This window comes from Rhinichthys klamathensis, unplaced genomic scaffold (assembly GCF_029890125.1).
Source record: "Rhinichthys klamathensis goyatoka isolate OS25496 unplaced genomic scaffold, OSU_Roscu_1.1 h1tg001392l_1, whole genome shotgun sequence".
Taxonomy (NCBI): Eukaryota; Metazoa; Chordata; class Actinopteri; order Cypriniformes; family Leuciscidae; genus Rhinichthys; species Rhinichthys klamathensis.
Window position 1 is genome coordinate 1 of NW_026607439.1, and position 7,500 is coordinate 7,500.

At 50.3% G+C, this 7,500-nt stretch overlaps 1 protein-coding gene across 2 annotated transcripts in view; it reads left to right on the forward strand.

The window, feature by feature from the left end:
- The first annotated feature begins 7,332 nt into the window (after positions 1-7,332).
- Positions 7,333-7,500, forward strand: part of LOC130079876 (intermembrane lipid transfer protein VPS13B-like) — a 48,853-nt gene continuing 48,685 nt past the window's right edge. Inside the window, exon 1 of one of the 2 annotated variants that reach the window (XM_056245113.1) lies at positions 7,333-7,500. This exon is cut by the window's right edge and continues 190 nt beyond it. The gene's annotated coding sequence lies outside the window, so the exon portion shown is untranslated. The other variant, XM_056245114.1, reaches the window with a different exon arrangement.

The following is a 7,500-nucleotide window of genomic DNA, read 5'->3' on the forward strand; positions in this document are numbered from 1 at the left end:
CTCTCTCTCACTCGTTCTCTCTCTCTCTCTCTCTCTCTCTCTCTCTCTCTCTCTCTCTCTCTCTCGCTCTCAATTCTTTTTTTGCATTTAAAGGCACACTGCGGAACTTTTGGCCACTAGTGGCGCTCGACCTGTAACTTTCACGTCTAGCGTCCTAGAGGCCACAAGCTCCGCAGCACTGTCGCAAAAGTCAACAAACAGTCAACCGGTCCGCCCATAGACAGTGGGTCAGCCTCCCGTGTCTTTAGATTGTGTGCAGTGTTTGAGGCGGGCAGCCTGGCCGCGCTCGATTCCCTTATAGCAGTCTGCTGAGAGAGAGCGTAGACATTTACTGCACTAAAAACACCGTCGGCCTGAGCTGACTGTAACTTATGTGTGTTGGTTTCGTTTTACAGAAACCGTGGGACATGTTGTGTGTAGTGTTTGTGGGCACTGAGTCGTGGGAACGTTCACTAAATTGAATGTACATTTGACATGAGTCGACTTTATTTGCGCGAGCCCTGCACTGTGGCGGGCTGTGTTTGTGTGTAGAAATGAACAATGGGCTGTGGGCATTTTATTACACTCATAACACCATCGGCTGTGGCCGGAATACCAGAAAATACTACACTACTTATATGATTTATCTGGTCACCTTGGAAACGGCAAGGGCCCGAAACCCGAAACCCGAAGTTACATAGTGCTAGTAAAAGCGATACAGACACCTTCAGCTTCGGCAGACGTGTCATTCAATCTATTGTAAGTCGATGTACCATCTCAATGGGTTTTGGTAATATATTATAAAGGTTGAAAAGTTCCACAGTGTGCCTTTAAGTGAGCTTTATTGGCATGACAAAAATTTTACATTTGTAGTGCAAAAGCAGTGGCAGCTGGACCATATATCAAATGTGTGCACTATAAAGCACAATAACATTAGTGGAAACACTTAATGTTTACAAAAAAAAAGTAGTGCAAAAGCAGTATAAAATATTAAGAAATTGAAATAACAGAATAATAAATAAGAACTAAATTTAACTACATATGAGGGAAACATCAGGCCATCGATCTATCACAGCCGGTTAGGTTGTGTCACCGCAGTCCTCGTCTTCCGAGTTTCAAACGTGTGACGTATGCGCTTCATGTTTTTGATGGAACATTGTGTGAGTCTCTCCTGCTCTGTTCCGATAGCGATCTCAGCTAAAGCTAACACGGATCGCGTCAGCTTTGCCTCAGGCTGCTTTCTGAGGTGCGGATGAGTGTCGCTCCTCCAGCGAAGCGAGTGACGGTGTGTGTTAGGAATGTCGTGTGAGTCAGAGTGTGTGTGCCCTCGGAGACTCGACCCGCGACCCTCGTCCACATCAGAGCGCCAGCAACGAAACCCTCGTCCACATCAGAGCGCTAGCGCTGAACTAGCGAAACTCAAACCGGTGCCGCGCTCCTCTCATATAACTGCAGCGCTGAGGCGCGGATCTCCTCTAATGCTTAAATCCGGCTAATTTCCCTCCCTGTGTCCTTCAGCAGCGCTGCGAGCTTCCAGATGTTTGATATTAGACTTAATCCAGCCAGCCTAAATGGGAAGAGGAAGTGACATCGCTCGCTGCACTTTTAATCTCCACAAATCGGAGGGAATTTGAGCAGCTCATGAACTCTTTTACCTCTCCTCCGTCCTTCATCCGCAGTAACGGGACTCCCAGTTCCCTTCAGTGATCTGCTTTATTACACACGCAGCTGTGTGTGTGTGTGTGTGTGTTTTGGAACATTTGGAATAGTGATCTTGATAGCTGTGTGTGTGAGCGGCTGTAAATCTGTCATCCTGTTAAAGGTGCGTTCACTACGACAGCGATTTGCAGCAACAAAGTGACCTGGAGTCATTCATTTTCAGTGAGTGGATTGTGTTTGTGTGTGTGTGTGTTTCACAGACGTAATAATTTCAGCCCTGTTCATGGAAAGCCAGTTTATTTGGTAATAACAGCCCAAAATACTGAAAATCTGTTTCGATGCTTCTAACATGGAAAAAGTAGTTATTTGCACATCAGAAGCTTGCTGTGTCAACACAACGCTCGACACACACTCGTTCATGATGACGCTCGACACACACTCGTTTATGATGACGCTCGACACACACTCGTTCATGATGACGCTCGACACACACTCGTTCATAGTGACGCTCGACACACACTCGTTCATGATGACTGCTCGACCACACACTCGCTCATGATGACGCTCGACACACACGTCCTCGTTTATGATGACGCACTCGACACACACTCGTTCATGATGACGCTCGACACACACTCGATCATGATGACGCTCGACACACACTCATTCATGATGACGCTCGACACACACTCGCTCATGATGACGCTCGACACACACTCGTCATGATGATGACGCTCGACACACACTCGTTTATGATGACGCTCGACACACACTCGTTCATGATGACGCTCGACACACACTCGTTCATGATGACGCTCGACACACACTCGTTCATGATGACGCTCGACACACACTCGTTTATGATGACGCTCGACACACACTCGTTCATGATGACGCTCGACACACACTCGTTCATGATGACGCTCGACACGACACACTCGTTCATGATGACGCTCGACACACACTCGTTCATGATGACGCTCGACACACACTCGTTCATGATGACGCTCGACACACACTCGTTCATGATGACGCTGACACACACTCGTTTATGATGACGCTCGACACACACTCGTTCATGAGACGCTCGACACACACTCGCTCATGATGACGCTCGACACACACTCATTCATGATGACGCTCGACACACACTCGCTCATGATGACGCTCGACACACACTCGTTTATGATGACGCTCGACACACACTCGTTCATGATGACGCTCGACACACACTCGTTCATGAATGGACGCTCGACACACACTCGCTCATGATGACGCTCGACACACACTCGTTATGATGACGCTCGACACACACTCGTTCATGATGACGCTCGACCACACTCGTTATGATGACGCTCGAAGCGACACACTCGTTCATGATGACGCTCGACACACACTCGCTCATGATGACGCTCGACACCACACTCGTTCATGATGACGCTCGACACACACTCGCTCATGATGACGCTCGACACCACTCGTCATGATTACGCTCGACACACACTCGTTATGATGACGCTCGACACACACTCGTTCATGATGACGCTCGAACACACATCGTTCATGATGACGCTCGACACACACTCGATCATGATGACGCTCGACACACACTCGTTCATGATGACGCTCGACACACACTCGCTCATGATGACGCTCGACACACACTCGATTATGATGACGCTCGGACACACACTCGTTCATGATGACGCTCGACACACACTCGTTCATGATGACGCTCGACACACACTCGTTCATGATGACGCTCGACACACACTCGTTCATGATGACGCTCGACACACACTCGTTCATGATGACGCTCGACACACACTCGTTTATGATGACGCTCGACACACACTCGTTCATGATGACGCTCGACACACACTCGTTCATGATGACGCTCGACACACACTCGCTCATGATGACGCTCGACACACACTCGCTCATGATGACGCACGACACACACTCGTTCATGATGACGCTCGACACACACTCGTTCATGATGACGCTCGACACACACTCGTTCATGATGACGCTCGACACACACACTCGTTCATGATGACGCTCGACACACACTCGTTCATGATGACGCTCGACACACACTCGTTCATGATGACGCTCGACACACACTCGTTCATGATGACGCTCGACACACACTCGTTCATGATGACGCTCGACACACTCGTTCATGATGACGCTCGACACACACTCGTTCATGATGACGCTCGACACACACTCGTTCATGATGACGCTCGACACACACTCGTTCATGATGACGCTCGACACACACTCGCTCATGATGACGCTCGACACACACTCGTTATGATGACGCTCGACACACACTCGTTCATGATGACGCTCGACACACACTCGTTCATGATGACGCTCGACACACACTCGTTCATGATGACGCTCGACACACACTCGTTCATGATGACGCTCGACACACACTCGTTCATGATGACGCTCGACACACACTCGTTCATGATGACGCTCGACACACACTCGTTCATGATGACGCTCGACACACACTCGCTCATGATGACGCTCGACACACACTCGTTCATGATGACGCTCGACACACACTCGTTCATGATGACGCTCGACACACACTCGTTCATGATGACGCTCGACACACACTCGCTCATGATGACGCTCGACACACACTCGTTTATGATGACGCTCGACACACACTCGTTCATGATGACGCTCGACACACACTCGTTCATGATGACGCTCGACACACACTCGTTCATGATGACGCTCGACACACACTCGTTCATGATGACGCTCGACACACACTCGTTCATGATGACGCTCGACACACACTCGTTCATGATGACGCTCGACACACACTCGTTCATGATGACGCTCGACACACACTCGCTCATGATGACGCTCGACACACACTCGCTCATGATGACGCTCGACACACACTCGTTCATGATGACGCTCGACACACAACCTCGTTCATGATGACGCTCGACACACACTCGCTCATGATGACGCTCGACACACACTCGTTCATGATGACGCTCGACACACACTCGCTCATGATGACGCTCGACACACACTCGTTTATGATGACGCTCGACACACACTCGTTCATGATGACGCTCGACACACACTCGCTCATGATGACGCTCGACACACACTCGCTCATGATGACGCTCGACACACACTCGTTTATGATGACGCTCGACACACACTCGTTCATGATGACGCTCGACACACACTCGTTCATGATGACGCTCGACAACACACTCGTTCATGATGACGCTCGACACACACTCGTTCATGATGACGCTCGACACACACTCGTTCATGATGACGCTCGACACACACTCGTTCATGATGACGCTCGACACACACTCGTCATGATGACGCTCGACACACACTCGCTCATGATGACGCTCGACACACACTCGCTCATGATGACGCTCGACACACCCTCGTTCATGATGACGCTCGACACACACTCGTTCATGATGACGCTCGACACACACTCGCTCATGATGACGCTCGACACACACTCGTTCATGATGACGCTCGACACACACTCGCTCATGATGACGCTCGACACACACTCGTTCATGATGACGCTCGACACACACTCGTTCATGATGACGCTCGACACACACTCGTTCATGATGACGCTCGACACACACTCGTTCATGATGACGCTCGACACACACTCGTTCATGATGACGCTCGACACACACTCGTTCATGATGACGCTCGACACACACTCGTTCATGATGACGCTCGACACACACTCGCTCATGATGACGCTCGACACACACTCGTTCATGATGACGCTCGACACACACTCGTTCATGATGACGCTCGACACACACTCGTTCATGATGACGCTCGACACACACTCGTTCATGATGACGCTCGACACACACTCGTTCATGATGACGCTCGACACACACTCGTTCATGATGACGCTCGACACACACTCGCTCATGATGACGCTCGACACACACTCGTTCATGATGACGCTCGACACACACTCGCTCATGATGACGCTCGACACACACTCGCTCATGATGACGCTCGACACACACTCGTTCATGATGACGCTCGACACACACTCGTTCATGATGACGCTCGACACACACTCGCTCATGATGACGCTCGACACACACTCGTTCATGATGACGCTCGACACACACTCGTTCATGATGACGCTCGACACACACTCGTTTATGATGACGCTCGACACACACTCGTTTCATGATGACGCTCGACACACACTCGTTCATGATGACGCTCGACACACACTCGTTCATGATGACGCTCGACACACACTCGCTCATGATGACGCTCGACACACACTCGCTCATGATGACGCTCAACACACCACTCGTTTATGATGACGCTCGACACACACTCGTTTATGATGACGCTCGACACACACTCGTTCATGATGACGCTCGACACACACTCGTTCATGATGACGCTCGACACACACTCGTTCATGATGACGCTCGACACACACTCGTTTATGATGACGCTCGACACACACTCGTTTATGATGACGCTCGACACACACTCGTTTATGATGACGCTCGACACACACTCGCTCATGATGACGCTCGACACACACTCGCTCATGATGACGCTCGACACACACTCGTTTATGATGACGCTCGACACACACTCGTTTATGATGACGCTCGACACACACTCGTTTATGATGACGCTCGACACACACTCGTTTATGATGACGCTCGACACACACTCGTTCATGATGACGCTCGACACACACTCGTTCATGATGACGCTCGACACACTCGTTCATGATGACGCTCGACACACACTCGCTCATGATGACGCTCGACACACACTCGTTCATGATGACGCTCGACACACACTCGTTCATGATGACGCTCGACACACACTCGTTCATGATGACGCTCGACACACACTCGTTCATGATGACGCTCGACACACACTCTCGTTCATGATGACGCTCGACACACACTCGCTCATGATGACGCTCGACACACACTTCGCTCATGATGACGCTCGACACACACTCGCTCATGATGACGCTCGACACACACTCGCTCATGATGACGCTCGACACACACTCGTTCATGATGACGCTCGACACACACTCGCTTATGATGACGCTCGACACACACTCGTTCATGATGACGCTCGACACACTCGCTCATGATGACGCTCGACACACACTCGTTCATGATGACGCTCGACACACACTCGCTCATGATGACGCTCGACACACACTCGTTCATGATGACGCTCGACACACACTCGTTCATGATGACGCTCGACACACACTCGTTCATGATGACGCTCGACACACACTCGCTCATGATGACGCTCGACACACACTCGCTCATGATGACGCTCGACACACACTCGTTCATGATGACGCTCGACACACACTCGTTCATGATGACGCTCGACACACACTCGTTCATGATGACGCTCGACGCACACTCGTTCATGATGACGCTCGACTCACACTCGTTCATGATGACGCTCGACACACACTCGTTTATGATGACGCTCGACACACACTCGTTTATGATGGAGGGAAAACAGGCCCGATTGCAGAGACTTACAGTTTATTACTGATATTTGATGGAAATTATTGTTAAAGATGAAGTGTGTTGTGTTGTTCTGCAGTGTGTGTGGGGCTGCAGGAGTGTAAAGATGAAGTGTGTGTTGTTCTGCAGTGTGTGTGGGGCTGCAGGAGTGTAAAGATGAAGTGTGTGTTGTTCTGCAGTGTGTGTGGGGCTGCAGGAGTGTAAAGATGAAGTGTGTGTTGTGTTGTTCTGCAGTGTGTGTGGGGCTGCAGGAGTGTAAAGATGAAGTGTGTGTTGT